Source organism: Molothrus ater, chromosome 7, assembly GCF_012460135.2.
Source record: "Molothrus ater isolate BHLD 08-10-18 breed brown headed cowbird chromosome 7, BPBGC_Mater_1.1, whole genome shotgun sequence".
Classification (NCBI taxonomy): Eukaryota; Metazoa; Chordata; class Aves; order Passeriformes; family Icteridae; genus Molothrus; species Molothrus ater.
In genome coordinates, this window is record NC_050484.2 from 11,233,835 (window position 1) to 11,250,026 (window position 16,192).

The 16,192-nt window shown below is 43.6% G+C and overlaps 1 protein-coding gene across 1 annotated transcript in view; it reads left to right on the forward strand.

Moving 5' to 3' along the window:
* The first annotated feature begins 461 nt into the window (after positions 1-461).
* SPATS2L (spermatogenesis associated serine rich 2 like) overlaps positions 462-16,192 on the forward strand; it is a 76,050-nt gene continuing 60,319 nt past the window's right edge. The window contains 1 exon segment of the mRNA XM_036386971.1: positions 462-536. The gene's annotated coding sequence lies outside the window, so the exon portion shown is untranslated.

Sequence of the window (16,192 nt, forward strand, 5' to 3'; positions counted from 1 at the left end):
CCATCCTCATAGCACACACCCCCCCCCCCCCCCCCTCCTCCTTTAAATATTTACACACATTAATGAAGAGGGATCCCCCCCTCGGTCATCTCTTCCCGAGGCTGAAATTCATCTGCTGGCCGTGACCGACGTCGCCTGTTTACTTTCACTTATGGAGAAGTTCGTGACTAGTTCCTTACACGAGGCCCAGCGCTGTCCTTGCGCGCCGTGGGTGTTTTATTTGTGCGTGGCAAGCGGGGTACACGTAAGTCATGTGCCCAACGCCTGGGGCCGGGGGGCCCCTCTCCGCCCCTCGCAGCTCCCCCGGCCCGGCTCGCAGAGCGCCCAAGACGCGGAGGCGACGCCTCGGGCGGCCTCGCCCCGGGCCCGTCCCGCCGCTCCCGCCCGGCGGCGCCCGGAGCCGAGCCCAGCCCGGGGCGGGCCGGGGGCGGTGCTGGCGCGCGGGGCGGGGCGCGAGGCGTGTCCGCGGGAGGGCGGCGGTGCCACGGCCGCCACCGGCCCCAGCCCCTCCTCGGCCTCCGCCGCGACCGCACCAGGTAAGGCGCCGCCGTCGCCTCCCCTCAGCAGCACCTGCGCGGGGGGAGCCGGGGGCCCCGGGCCGCCGGGAGTTTCGTGCCGAGGGGTGCCGGGGAGGGAGGGGTGCCGCTGCCGCGGTGCCCCACCCGTTGCTCTGTCGCCTCGGATCCCGGCGCCGAGCCCCGGCTGCGGGTGGGCCCCTCCTGGCGGCACGGGGACCGCAGCCAGGCCGGCCCCGTTCCCCGGACCCCGCCTGGCGTGCGCCGGGACCCGCTCCGCCAGCGCCCGCGAGCCGCTTGTCGCCGCTCCCCCTCGTCCGCCGCTCCGTCAGCCATCGGCGCCTCCGGAGCCGAAGCGGGGCTGGGCTGGGCTGGGCTGGGCTGGGCTCTTCAAGGCTATTCGGTAACAGCCTCGGCCATAAATGATTAACTGCGCGCCCGGGGAGCCGGCTGTCGCCGAGCGTGGCCGCCCGTGCCCGGCGCGCTGAGCCGGCGGAGCGGTCGGTCCCGAACCGCCGCCGGGGGCTCGGCAGGGCTGGGAACGCTGCTGCCGGCGCTGCCACATCGCAAGGTAGGCACGGAGCTTGCTGTGCCTCAGCTCCCGTTTCAGCGTGAATCCACCCATTTGGCGTTCTTTTTTATCTCTGCCAGGGTAAAAGACCGCCGAGATGATAGGGGGGGTTTTTTGTAACTGATTTTGTGTTTGGTTTAGGGTTTGTTGGGTTTCTTTAAGTCTTTGTTGTCTTTTTTACTATGATAAAAAAATTAGTAGGTACGGAATTCGTTGATAAGCAGTAGCAGCTGGCAGTACTCTTATTCTCTATCAGAATGCAATGCCTCCTTTGTTGAGCTGTAAATTAATAGTGTAAGCTCCTTCCCCACCCTCAGCCTCATCACTTGGAGATGTGGATCGCTTGTACTACCAGATTTGTTTTCTTTAGGAAAACTAAGAGGCATCACAGAAAATCCATCTGTTTCATTCCAGGTCACATTCCACTGGATTGATTTGGTTGATTTCAGCTTGAAAATGTGCTTCAAGGCAACTAATGATCTTCTGTGGGAATTTTTTTTTTTTGTTAATCTTTAAATTTGAATTACCAGTGTATGCAAGAGGCATTTTCCTTCTGTTTCTTTGAGCTCTTCATGCAGTTATATTTTCCAAAACATGGTGATTCAAGAAGGTAAACTAAAAACTTCGTACACAGAAAGAGGAAAAGGCTGCTGCATGTAGAATGTCAGGTTAACTAGGAATGTATTTGCACTGTCCATGAAATAAATCCCGGATGGCAACCTGTTGAATGCCACTAACTAGAGTCTTCAAGCTGCTGTGAGCAGGACACCGTGCCCTTGCCACAATTGTTTCTGTGGATGCAGTTAAACCGTGCAAATGCAGAATGATTTCCAGGTCAGAACAGGTTGATGAATTTAGTGAGGCGCTATCACAAACTGCTGGAGCCGAACACTGGTGCTGGGCTGTGAGTGTTCTCCCTCTAATTGTGCTAGGGAAGTGGAAGGAGTTTGGCCCTTTGAGAGCAGCAGGATCTGTTAAATGTAATGAGACACTAATCAAGATAAGGCTTGTACTGTGTCAGGTGCTGTATAACTGTGTAAGGAGGTACGGGAAATTTACTGCATTAAAAAGTGCTATGATTAAGATTAATTAAACTAAGTACCCTTCAAAATGTCCTGAGGGTTATCCTTAAGTGAAGGGTCTGTTTCCACAGTCCTTATGCCCAGGCAGAAGAAATGTGCTTGTGAATTATTGTTTTGTCTGACCTACAGTAATGAGCCTACAAACTGAACACAAGCATCTTTCTGTGTTGGGAGAGGGTTGGTTCTGAATGTAGACTGGTTATTCTTATCTAGTCCTTCTTGTTCAAAGAAACAGAAATGAGGCTGTGTCAGGACACCTTCCTTCTGTTTCCCAAATTTTAAGGAAATGCTTGTCTGGAACTGAAATTGATTCAGGCCTGTTTTTCAGAGAAAGTAGAAAGTTTCCAGTGGCTACAATGTGTTTTGTATTTTCTTCAAGTTTTTCTCTAGCAATCATGGAAGTACCAAACCTGTGCTTGTCAGCCGTTGTAGACAGCCTGTATTTTGCATTAATTCTCACAAACTGTTACGTTTGTGCACTTTTTACCCACACACATGGCCTCTGTTGTCCTTCTAAGGGACTGTGTTTCCTGGCGTGTTTTCAGAGGCTAGTTCTTAGATGTCTTTAGATGCTGTTAGCAACATTAGTCATGCAGAATAGGAAAAAAACCCACCTCAGTCATGTTCTCAAAACAATCTGCTGTGGTGCTTTACAAATCTAAAGGAAAGGGCAAACTCCACTTTTCACTGTGCACTGGAGATAAAAGTAAAGCTGTGTAATGACTTGGAGCAGAACACCAAAGGGCAGCGAGACTTTGCACGAAGATCTAGGGAAGAAAAATAACCGTTAACTGTTAATTGTAGTTGATTTGTAGCTATTATCAAGGATTTTATTGTCCATGTTGCTCTTGAGAAATATGGCTTCTGTCTGGTGCTGCTCTCTACTCTGTGTTTTTTTGCACTGTTGTAACGCTTCTGTTTTTCTGTTCCTCCTGCCTGCCTTCCTCAGATATGTCACCAGCTTTCTCACAGTTTTCTTCTTCTAGTATAAGAAGAAACGGTAGTGAAGTACCTTTATTTTAGACTGGACACCTTCTCCTGTTATAACTTGTTTGAAAGCAGTGCTCTATATCATTATTAAATTAAAGAATTTGGATACTGAACTTCACTGAGATTAGCAAGGGGCTGTGCACGTCACACCTCTATGCCCTTTGGGTTTCTGAGCACCTTGAGCTTCAAGATGTGTGGCATTGTTTAGCTTCTACTTTGCATTGGCAAGTCTCTTTACAGTCCTCAGAATGGTACACTCTTGTTTTGGGGAGCATGAGTTGAGGGGGTGTAGTTACCTTGGGGATATATTTGTCATGGCAGGACTTTTACTTCCTATGTGTATATGGGAGTGGCATTGTGGCTGCTTCCTAAAGCAAAAATCTGGCCTTTGTGCAGTCTTGTAACATGCCAAGGACCAGCTCCTTGCCTGATGTAATTTGATAAGGTGGTCAGAAGAGCTAAGTGTAACTGGCACCTTGACCAATGGTGTGTGCAAAATCCATTGTTTGCCTTCGGTGCCATTGTGGGAGCACAGGGAATATAAATTTTGGGATATGGCAAGGAGCTGGGGAGTGAAAACTGACACTTTTTGACTGTTTAGTTTCATGGTATGTGGGTGGAACATACAGGGAAGAGGGCAAGTCTGTCAGCTGTAACTCTTGTTTTCCAGTGGCAGTGCAGTAAGTCCCTAGTTCTGGGTATGAGTTAGAAGAAATGTGTTTCAGGTTATTAGCTTCCTTTGTCATTCCTGCTGAAAGTTTCTGCATGTGAAGCTTGTTTAGAAACTGTAATGAAGTCGTGTGTGCAAGTCCCATTTTGAATGTGTGCACCTTTGTGTGTACAGTCTGGGAACTGAAGTGTCATTGGGGTAGGCAGAGAAGTAAAACTTTTTTTCTTCTGGGAAGTTGTCGGCAGATGTAGTTAACTTTTTTTGTGAGGGACTTCAGAAACAGACTTCAAAATTAAAGTCTAATGCTGGTTTCTCAGTATAAAAGAAGTCTTTTTCTTGAATTGGCCATCTTATACTGCATGGGCAATGCCAAATTTACTCAATTACTAAAGTGATTATTAAGCAACAGTGACAATGGTTTCACTTATTATCCCAGTAAAATTATACTTTTACTAGATGTACCAGAAAAAGCTCCTGATGATTTTCTGTTTATACAATAGTGCTGCAGACCCTAATTAGGATTTGGGAATAAAGTCAAAACTCTGCAACTGTTTTAAGCTTCTCTTGTAAAACAACAATAATATAGAATGCCAGCCCATCTTTTTATAATACAAAAGAGACCAAAATTATGCTCTGCATGTACATAGTAGGAAAGGATTGTGGCATAACATTTTCAAAGCTTGTTCTTTTCTTGGTTTGCTTTTAACTGAAGCTCTGCAGTTTCTTCAAAACCATGAGTTACAAATGAATCTGCAATACTTTGTGACTCCTTGTCCTTTCCTTCAGACAAAAGGCCCTTTCAAACCATTGTGGAACAGTCACTGATTTTCATGTGGTCATTCAAGAAAAGGATAGCAATTGGCCTTCATAATAGGCCTTTCAGTACTCTCTCAAGTGGTTTGCTGGCTGAAAAAAATGCCCATGGCAGTGTACTGTGTCCAGTATTTAAATTAATGATGAATCTAATCTCCCAAGTGTTGGAAAGGTAAGAGTTCAAATGGCAAAGAAGCCTCACCTGTTTGTGAATACTAGTGTGCTGCTAGTCAGAGTTTGGGACAAATTTTGGCCTGTGTGAACTGGTGCAGTTTTATTTGATTTTCTTTGATTGAAGGTCTGTTCTATTTTATTTTATTTTTTTTTAATTGCTAACTTAAGCCTGGTGTTGCCATGAACTGTGTTTCTGAGAGGGTTGATGCTGTTTTAGGGCCTGGGTGGAGTTGAGCAACGTTATCTGTTTGTGCTATGCATAGTCAAGCGAACTGCGAGTATGATTTCTTGGATGGTGACTCTCTTTGAAGGTTGTGGGTGTGTTTTGAGTTGGCATTCAAGGAGCTGCTGCCACTGTTGTGTTGACAGCTCAGTCTTATGGAGTTATCTTTCTGTGCTGGTGAAGTCAACCTGCCTGGCAGCATTTCAAAATAAACACCTTACGTTTGGGGTAGGTCAACTGATGTTTGTTGGCCCAACCTTGTGTAAAATATGTGCAAGAATTTATGGTGCTTGACTGAGTCTTACCTGGACACCACCAAAAGATATTGTTGGTGAGACATTTCCAAATCAGCATAGCCCTTCAGGATCCTGCTAATTTTCTTTAAAATGTGTGCAGTACTTGCCCTGAAGGTTCAGTGCTGGAGTGTTTGCCTGAATGCTACTGTGGCACCTGGCTTTCATCACTGCAGGAGAGTAGATCATAGTGGCTTCAGACTTTCTTATTGGTTATGTATAGCTGCCACCAAAGAGTATTTGGGCTCTGGATGACTTGAAGCTCAAGCACATACTCGAATGGGTGTTTCAGACTACATTACTTAGTAATACATAAAACCAGCAGTGTCCTACACACATCCAGTTTGTGGCTTCCTCTTCTGCACTACACTTAAGTTATTCCCTTTTAGTATCTAAATTACAGTGCTGTCTATGGTTCTCTATGTAAAATTAAATGCAATAAAACCATTGCACATGCAGTTTGGGTGTGGTGGCACTTCTCAGTTGGGATGAGTTCAGAAGCTGTGGTTTATGGTAGCAGTGGAAAACCTACAAGCCCCAAAATGTCATCACTCTGGGACTTCTCCTTTCTGTGTTGCTGAGGGAATAACTGACTTATGCAGTGATACTACCCTGTGTAGAATTTGATTTAGTGATCTTTAGTACAAGGTCTGAATGAAGTGGTGTCTTTTCTCTGTTTCTGTTTTACATTAATAACTTCATTTTGGCTAGAAATTGTTTTGAATTGGCTAGTTTGTTCAGGTGCTGTCATGCCATTGTGCTTTGGTGTTAGAATTGGAGCTTGTTGTCCTTGCGCTGGGTTTGTTGGAGTGAGGGATGGTGTGGAGAAAGGCTGCACAGCTCTAAGGTGCAGACAGGCCTTTATCATCTGTTCCCACAGCTGCTGAGGTCTCCCATGAGCTGCATGCACTTTGTTACTAGGATGAAAGAAGGAAACCTACTTCTCATTAAAGTTCTTGAGGGTTTCTTCCTCTTCAGTAACCAAATTATGTTGTATACAAACACAGTGGAAGCCAAAAAGGACTGGATAATTCAGCTGGCCAGCAGAAAGGCAGCCAAGTCTGAAATGTAAGGAAAGAGCAGGAGAAGGAAGTCAAAGGGTCAGATGTGTGCTGTCAGGTGCAGAGAGCTCTAGTGCAGGTGGGGCAAGAGGTGCCCTGAAGAAGTGTGAGGCAAATACACATGAACTGGGGCAGCTGCCATGTAAGTAAAGTGCCTGTAGACTTGTGAAGAGGTCAGAAGGTGGTAGTTGGAGGAAACCCTGGTGGGGAGGAAGATTGGGCTTTTTGAAACAAGATGATCCAAATTTTGTGCTATTGGGTCTGCATCACAGCATGGCTGGTAGCCTCACAAATTTTTCCTGTTGTAAAAGACACGAGCCCCTCATGTCTGAAACAGGTGCAGTCTACATCCTCTGTAGCTGAGTTTCTGGGAAAGAGATGTTTCAAACTGAGGTCCTGTCAGACCCCTCTACATGTATTGGCAGTTTTGCAGCACTTTGATGTGAGTAGGAGTTTGGTTCTATGTCCTTAGCCAAGAATATAACATGAGAGCCAGCCATGGAGCAGGCTGCAGCAGTTCCACTGAGTGCTCAGTCCTGAAACTTCTGACTGTTCTGTGAGAGGGTTCAGAGTCCACAGGGTGTTTCAGGATGAAGGGTACTCTATAATTAGAAGTGATGTACTTTATTTTGTAGTAAAGAGAGTGAGTAAGCCTACAAAACTAAGGAAGTTCTGAGCAAGGAAAGCTGTTTGGGTGTGGATACCATCCCTGGAGGTGTTCAAGGCCAGTTTGGGTGAGGCTCTGGGCAACCTGATGTAGTGATTTACATTGTTACTCCTGTGGCTTGGGGGTTGGAACTATGTGGCCTTTAAGGTCCCTTCCAACCCAAACCATTCTGTGATTCCATGATTTGGCAGTCTGCGAAGTCACTCTGCTCTTGCATAACCTGGCATGGGATGGTCACGTATGTAAATTCATCCATTGCACTGCTATGAGTACAACAAGGATTGCAATGAAAATGACTGCAAGGGAACCTCATCAATGTGTATAAATAGCTAAAGGGAGAGTCCTGAGAGGATGGAACAGGCTCTTCTTGGTGGTGCCAAGCAATAGGACAGGAGGCAATGGGCAGAAAATGATTCATGGGAAGTCCCACCTGAACATGAGGAAGAACTTCTTTACTATGTGGTGACTGAGCAGTGGAACAGATTGCCCATAGAGGGTGCGGAGTCTCTTTCACTGGAGATATTCAAGAACCATCCAGACCTAATCCTGTACAGTGTGCTCTAGGATGGCCCTGCTTGAAAAGGGAGGTTGGAGCAGATGACCCACTGTGGCCCCTTCCAGCCCAGCCCAGCCCATTCTGTGACCTCTTGACAAAGAATGATGGGGTTTTTTTGCTTCTGGGATGAGGTTGACATATTGGCATTTTAGCACCTGATTCCCCTCTCTGAATTTAACCCAAGTATACAACCATGATTATTTTGTGCATTACCTTACAGATGAGGAAATGTTAGAAATTTTTGATTGCTGTCCCAGTGTTGGATTTCCAGAGCTGCTGAATGCAGGAAGTTATTATTGCAGTTGTGTACAGTCAGGTCCTCTAAACCTAAATCAGCCTGTAAATGAGTGATGGTGCCTTGTAAAGTATTTTAGTGTGAGTTGCTAAAAAGCAAAACATTATTTCCTAAGCTGTAACAAGGGACTTTTTAAATGAAAGAGGAATCATCTTGTAGTTGCAGGGTCTATAAAACTGCAAAAGGGTTAGTCATTAGCATTGTTGCCTCATATTAAAAGAATGCAGCAATGTAAACTCATTAGTTAAACTGAATAGCACACTTTCAAACTACTGCTCACTATTTTAAGTTAATAATATCTTCTTCCATCTAGAGAGCTGTTTAGCCTCATATTAGAGATTTCTGTGAATTAAAGAAGAAAAACCTCAGGATTACTGTTACTGATGACAAAAAACAGACATTTTGTACTATGGTATAGTTTATAGTGTATATAATCTGGGCTGAACTTGACCTACCAGGCTGTGCATCCTCACTGAGCTGCTGTGTAGTCAGAGCCCAGCTCTGCAGAAGTGGTTCAATAGAGGGAAGTGGTCAGACATGTGATAGCAAGGGCTGTTTTTCTGCAGTGCCAAAAGACCTGGGCAAGGACAACTGATTTTGAGATGTCAGTCTGTAAGGTTGGACTGTGGTGAGGGTGCTTCCCCAGTGTATGGGAGCGAGGCTCCTGCAGAGCTGCGTTCCTTCTCCAGGCCTCTGGCCAGCATGGGGACCGCTGGAGCTGCCGCCAGCTGGCAGCTGGGCTGCTTTGCAAGGGCTGCTGCTGAGTGTGCTGGTTTTGTTGGATTTTGTCTTTAAACAAATTTGGTACCAGATTCCATAAAAGGCTTTGCCTTTTGCTCGTTTGGGATTTTTTCTGGACGGGACCTCAGGGACTCTTATGTGCTACATTTTTGGACATTTTCAGTTTCCAGTACTGATCGCAGAGCTTTGGGAAGGAATCTGCTGTTAATTGAAGTTGAAAATACAGCAGATGGACTCCTTAAGAAACAGGCCATAAATCATTAACTGTCTGTGTTAATACAAAGCTAGAAAGGTATCTGTTCGTGCATTACAGTTAAACACCCCCTACCTCCAAAAACAACCACAGAAAGTTCACCTTAATGTAAGGAAGAGCTTCTTAACTGTAGGAGTGACTGTGCACTGGAACAGGTTTCCCAGAGAGGTATTCAATATACCTGGAGATATTCAGGAACTGTGTGGATGCAATCCTATGCAGTGGGCTCTGGGATGACCCTGCCTGAGCAGGATATTGGTCCAGATAAGCTACTGCTGTCCCATCCAACCTTAGCAAATCTGTGACTCTGTGAAAAAATATAATCATCTCACTCTTATTTTGAAATTCGATAATTCTCCTTTTAATCCTCACCTTTTACAGTGTGCTGTATTCCTGAACATAATCCAGGAGATGCTTGTCTGGCTTTTCAAGGTCACTGACTTTGGTAATTCACTAGAAGAAATGTACTTATATCCTAGGGTGGCTGAGAAAATTTTAGTATTTAATATATTGGTGAACATGAGGTAGTCAGGCAGTGTGTTTGAAATCTGCAGCTATGGATGTTGAGGGATTTGCTTACATGTGAAAGCTTCGGTTGTTCATACTGAGGACCAGAGTTATGGGTGATGTTGAGCAGAGCCCCCACCTTGCAGGTCCATCTGTGGAAGCCAGGAAATCTTGGAAACAAGAAAGATAGGTTGTAGTTACTGTGTGCCACTCCCCTCTTCTACAGAAGTGGCAACTATCTCGGGAAATAAAATGGAAAAATAAATAACATCAACGTACTATAACTTTGCAAAGCTAAAACATACAGAAGGCTGATAATTCAGCAGCCTTCTGTATGTTTTAGCTTTGCAAAGCAGAGGTTGGGCTAGAGATAGTAGCTTGGCCACATGGCCTGCTTGTAATGTTTTTCATGCAACTTTCTGTCATTAAATGGGATGTTATTTTTTTAGTGGACCGTGAAATATTCAGACCATGTCCTGTGGGCAAGTAGTTATTACTGGAATAAACTTTACTCTTGGTATCTCAAAGGCACTTGGAGCGGAGGTGCCAAGTCATAGATCAGTTGCTGAGTCTCGGTGTCAGCAGTAAATGCATGTTTGTTCCTAGGAAAGTAAATGCAGACATGAATTCAGAGTAAATGATCCATATAGAAGATGCTACGCCAATAAACTGAGGCAAACTCCCATTTGCTTTAACAAAGGGTTTATCTGAGTTCCCTGAAGGGATTCCAGATTTGCACCAGCACCTACTTGCTTTTATCCAAACTTCCTAGCAGAATAGAAAACCACACTGTGTTTGTGCTTTATTTTACCCATGTTCCTCCATGACTAAAATACTGACACAGGCATTTCAGCTGAAGCCCAGGCCGAAATAATTTAAATCATCAGGAAACAGTCTAAGTTCCAGCATGAGAAACTTGCTTAAAAACGTTGGGTGTTATTTTGTTATTTGTATGTCATTCCCATGAAAAGGCTTTGACGACCAAATTACTGTTTCATGGAAACCTTCTGTCCCAGGGCTGTGAGAGCTCTGTGTTTTCCTTTGTGATGTGAAATACCACATGGGAATGAGATCTCATTTGCACTCATGGCTGAGTCTGACCAAGATCCCCTGGGTAATTTTGCTTCTCCTTCCTATTAAAGCTTCAAAAGAGGCTAGAGTTATATTTACGTTTGTAAATTGATTTCATCCTGCATTTTTGTTCATTATGATCCCACTCTTAGAATCTGAATGCACAAGAGTATTTCTCCATTCTAGGTGGAGAAGGATTGGAGTTTTATATAAGGACTATGTCTAGCCTCTGTGCTGTACCAATATTCTTTGTGGTTGTGTTCAGCTCTTGTAGGACTGTCAGGAAGAAATGTGAAACTGCTTAGGTGATGGCAGTCTGGGAGTTCTTAACCCTCCTCCTGTCCACACACCAAGGCCAGGACAATGGAGTGAAGTGGAATTGGACTTGAGAATCCATTGCTGCTGCCATGCTGGGCCCTGGCATTGTGCCTTCTTTCTGAGCAGGACGCAGTACCTCCTCCAGTGGGTGATGCAGAGTGTACATCCCTCTGCTGGGCTATCTCCTGGTAGAGATTCCCAGGAACTCCTGTTCTTTGAACCTCACCCACTTACCCCATTACAAAGGCACACTCAGCACGTGATGTTGTGTTGACAAACAGTTCTACTTTTCACAGTCATGGTGTGATATTTTTTCAGAAGCCCAGCAATTGTGGCAGTAGACCAAGTTCCCTGAAGCCCCCTTATGTCTGTGTCCCAGTGTAACTTTCACGGGACATCTTTAGATGTAGTCTCTTGGGGCTTTTTGGTGATTTTAGTACTTATTTATTGGAACCTTTGATATTGGATGCTACACAATAAAACCCAGTCTCAGCTGGATGTCTGTATGAGGAAAAGTTGAAACCTGTTCCACAGGATTGAGCTTTTTAATGCCCTCCCAAAACCTGCATACTGTGTGTCTTAGGCACACATCTGCTATAGCTGGGCTGTCTTGCTTTTGGTACTGATCTCACTGTCTTACCTCTGAGACTGAGGTGCTGTCTGCTGAATTGCAGCATAAACTCAATATCCACAGCCTTGATGGATCCACCATACATTGGTTGTGTGCAGTAGTCACCCTTTCTCTCCTAAAATAACCCTTCATTCACTTTAAAGCATATGCACTCAGACATATTTTCTCTGCCACTGCTTTTTTGAATAGGCAAATAATTTAAACTTTTTAAAAAAACATAATTTGCATACTTTCCTTTCTCAGAATATGATTATGTCTTGAAATGTCTGTACAAAAATATATAGATTGACTTTGCTATTAAGAAAGAGTCTACTTTTGTTTTGGAGCAGTTTGAAAAATTGTTTTATAAAATACTGAATAAAAACCATTCGACAGAGTGAGGGCACAGCTGATTTTGCTAGTGTGCAAAGCAAGAAGTATTGCTTCCTTCAGAAGCTTCTCTCCTTCTTTGGGAGGCTGAAGACTGATTACATGGAGGATGTGCCAGTTTGAAAATAGTGCTGATTGCACTTGCATGGAAAATGAGTTATTTCAGCTGTTGTTCATTGCAGAAGCTGTAAAAGGCTTGATTCTTCTGGTGTGCTTTTCTGACCAGAAAATAACATTGCAGGTTTTTTTTTCAATTTAGTTACACTTTTTATCATCAACATTTAGTTATAAGGTTGTGTTCCATGTAAATGAGTACTCAAATTTACATGGATCCACAGTGATATTTCTAATAAATCCATGGGATGATATTTTTAATTTCTTGGCAGTCTGAGACCCAGTATTTTTGAGTTCCCAAGCCTTGGTAAGGGGAAGCTCTCCTGGCAGACTGACCCTGCAAAAGTGGCAAGTAAAATTCACAGTGGACTCCCAAGTGGCAGCAAAATTCATTTCAGAGGAAGGCAGTTTTCACACTGAGGCATGGAGAGTCCACAGATTGTACAGAATATTTTCCTCACTCTTTTTAGAGTCTTGTGGCCCCTAGAGTGTACAGAAATGGAGATCCCATAGCTCCTCTAGGCACTGAACACATCCTGCCTCATCAGGGTATCAGCAATTGTCTTAACTAGGGCTTTCCAGGTTTGTGGTGTTGCTTGGTTACCATAATTCCCACAAGTCTCAAATAAAGAAATTAAAGCAAATGTAAAAAAAGAAATCCACCTGGTTTCTATTTATGGGCAAGGCTACTGTACAGTTGCAAACAAAACAGAATTATAAATCCTCTAAAGCTTCTGTAATGGTTATTTTTTTTCCTCAAGTATTCTACTTGGCTACTCCCAAAGGCTTTCTGTTTGAAATATGTTTTATATTGGACAATTTCTAGGATTCAGCACAAGCTCGTCATGTTCAGAAGCTGGAATCTTGACAAATTATGGCTTGTGTCATCAGCCAGTCTTGGTAAGTCCAGCTGGGATACCTTTTTGTGCATCCCTAGATCAGGGCAGGGAAGAGCGTGCAAATCATAGCTTGGAATATGTTAGGGAGTATTTTTTTTAGTAATGATGATAATGAACTAACATAACCATTTGGCTGAGGATGTCATGTCATTTTTTTAGTGTTTCCAAATGTAGCTTCGGAAGTCCTCACCTGCCCTTAAGGGGAATAATTTTGGCGTGTGGGCTCATGTGTTTCAGGGAAAATTCTCATCTTAATTTCAGTTAGCTGATCTTGACAAAGTACACACACACTCTGAGAACTTGATTATAGCATATATGTCTAAGTAGCTATTCTGTTGCTATCCCTGCTCCACCAAAGAGTTCTGCAAAATGGAAAGGTATCCTTTTTTTTATCACTTCCAGGCTGAGATAAATGACAACTCTTAAGACAGTCATTCTATTGCTGTGTAACAAATGAGTCTAAGTTGCTTTTCATGAAGTTAACTCCCAAAATAAGACATTTTTGGTAAATTGTGGATTAGCTTCTTAGTGAAGAGAGCTTTCCATAAATCTACTAGGGTTGTAGACAGTGTACCTGGTTATGGTACAGTTGGTTACAGAAACCCTCTTAGTTTCTGATAGTGGAGAAAACTAAAATAAATTGAGATATCTGTGAGTCAGAGATTGAGGAAAGATAAACACATCCAAGTAAAGCATTCCCAGCTGTGGGAAACAAACTATCCCCATCTATCAGAAGTGTGGGATATATTTGAAGCAGACAGCAGTTCTTGTAGGAAGTAGAACTTTTAAGGATTGCCCTGTGTTCATTGTCTGAGAATTTGTGCTTCACTGGGGCCCAAACTCAGTCCTCTAACAATTTTGGGCTTCCAATGGGTCCAGTTCTTCTAACAGTGGGGAGATTTCTCGTCTGGTGAGATAGTAGGTGTTCAGTGGTGTGATGTTGAATTTCTGGTGTTATCTGGCTCATCTGTGTGTGTGTTGTGGATCTGTTCTTGCTCCAGTACTGTCAGGAGGAATTGGATTAGGCCCATAATGCTTTGGGAGTAAATTGTTGACTGATGTTACATTAGGAGGAGTAAAAGACTGAAATAATGAGATCACTGGTAGGAGAATCAAGGTGCTCACAGATATCCTATCATTTGCCCCACTGTGATATCATTGTCTGGTATCACTGAATATCACACTTGTGTCACTGAACAGAAATCTGATGTAGGATGAGAGGTGGTCCAGTCCTGAAGCTTTTATTTGGACCTTTCCCAATCCTAATGTCAACAGATTTTTTTGCTATACAATCTCTGGCAAATATCAAATGAGGATGTTTTTAGACAGAAGGCCTCATGCTGCTTTACAATATTATACATCTTTTGTTGCAGTAAGAAGTGCACGGTGTAAATGTTGATATGAATTGTCCTCTGAAGGCTGGATCCTGCTGAATGTGCTTTGCACTGCATGCCCTGGCCAAGTTTAGGAACTGCAGTGCACAAAATGGAGCATCTTGGGTTAAAGGCAGGCAGAGTTCAGCTTTGGAAGCTGTTGTTACTGACTGACTGATACTGACAGGATCTTACCACTGTATTGAAGTGTAGCACTGGCAGGCAAGGAGAAACCTGATTGGCTACATCAGAACTTGCAGAGTTTGAGAGTAGATGTCTTAAGGTCTGACTGTCAAAGAAAGTGAGGTTTGCTTTCCATGTGCTAAACAGCTACATTGGCAGTTAGGGAAATGTGACTCACTAGCTAGGCCAAAAGCAAAACCCAGAAAAGGGCCAAAAAACCCCAAGTGCCACAATCATCAACAAAATCTCACTTTTTTGTTGTGTGGACCAGCTGACTGTAAATAGCTTTTGTAGTCTTTCATATCAACATTCAGAAGATCTCCTGCCTTGTGCTAGCTTTCTTCTCACCTAGATGTTCCATCAGTGGCCTCACCAAAGAAATATCCTGAAGTAAAAGCTAGCTGTCTATAGTCCAATGTTTCCTTGTGTATCACCATTCATCCCAGCTCAATATGCCTCTGATTCCACTATAAACATAGCTTTTAATATTTTATAAAAATAAGCAAAAAATCAACCCAAACCACAAGCCAAACGAACTATTCTTAACAGACTCTGACAACTTCCAGTTAATTGCAGTGCTGCTATAGTCACTATATATGATATGGGATATATTTAGCACCGTATTTTGCACAGGTGTGCCAATCCTGTTTGTGTAGGAAATTTACTTGGGGATGGAGGAATTGCAGGTTGTGTTTGCTGTTAGGGTCTAGAAGGCTCATGGGCCTACAGTGGAATTAGAAGAGTGCAGTGTTAGAGTTTTCGAGCTCTTCTGTGTGAAGGGTGTGTTGTGAAATCCTAGGTTAAGGCTGCAGTCAGGGTTAGGCATCAGACGAAAAGGGGTCAAAGGCCTTGTTTTACTATTCTGAAGAGTAAAGATTCCTGTAGGATGAGGACTCCAATCTAGAGTGTTATATACCTCATGTTATGCTTTGGTTCTGCTATTTAGGTTCATTAAGGGCTATGTCACAATGAATAGCTGCTCTGATCTAGATTTAAACTTCGGGTCTCGTTCTTCTATTGTCACATATCACATTAATACGAGGATTAGGGAACTGTTGAAAGAGTCACAGCTCAAGATGGGGAGGGATTAAAATGCTTGGGTTATTTGTATGTCCTGCAGGGCTGTAGCACTGTGATGAGCACTGATTACTGGCAGGTGTTTGGGCTTACGTTGGTTTTGGTGCAGTTGTTTGTCACTGAGCTCGGCTGGATGTGCAGTTTGGTGATGTGATATCTGAAGCTCAGCTTTTTCCCTCTCATACTCTGCAGTGGAGGACAATGTTCTGAAGGTTCTGTGAGGGGGTATCATGTCATCTCCATGCACATGGCCTTCCTCAGGCATGGATCTGCCACAGAGGAATATGGACCAGTGTTTTTCAGCCTGCATTCTAAGGCCTGCAGAGTGACAGCATGCCTTCCTATTCCAACATCTTTTCATTGTTTGAGAATAAAAGTCACTTCAAGAATTGACCTTTCATTATAATGGAAAATTACTTGAACATTTGCATGTTAAGCAACAGTATTATCTGTGATGATACATAAGTCAAATAACTTCCTTTTAACTGTTGTACCTTTACTCGTGATTTCCTTTCTCCGCCCTTGAGTCATTTTTTCCTGGATAGTGTTTGATAACATGTCATGGACCATTGAGTAAAGACAAAGTGGTGATTTAGGGGAAGTGATCAAACTGTGGAAAGATGTCCTATAGAATTAATTAATTTTTTCAAGGTAATATATCTCATTTGGTTGGAAAGAACAAATCTTTACTGCACACAGTAAAATGGGGAGGGTTTAGAATTGTGCATATAGTGTGCTATTAGCTA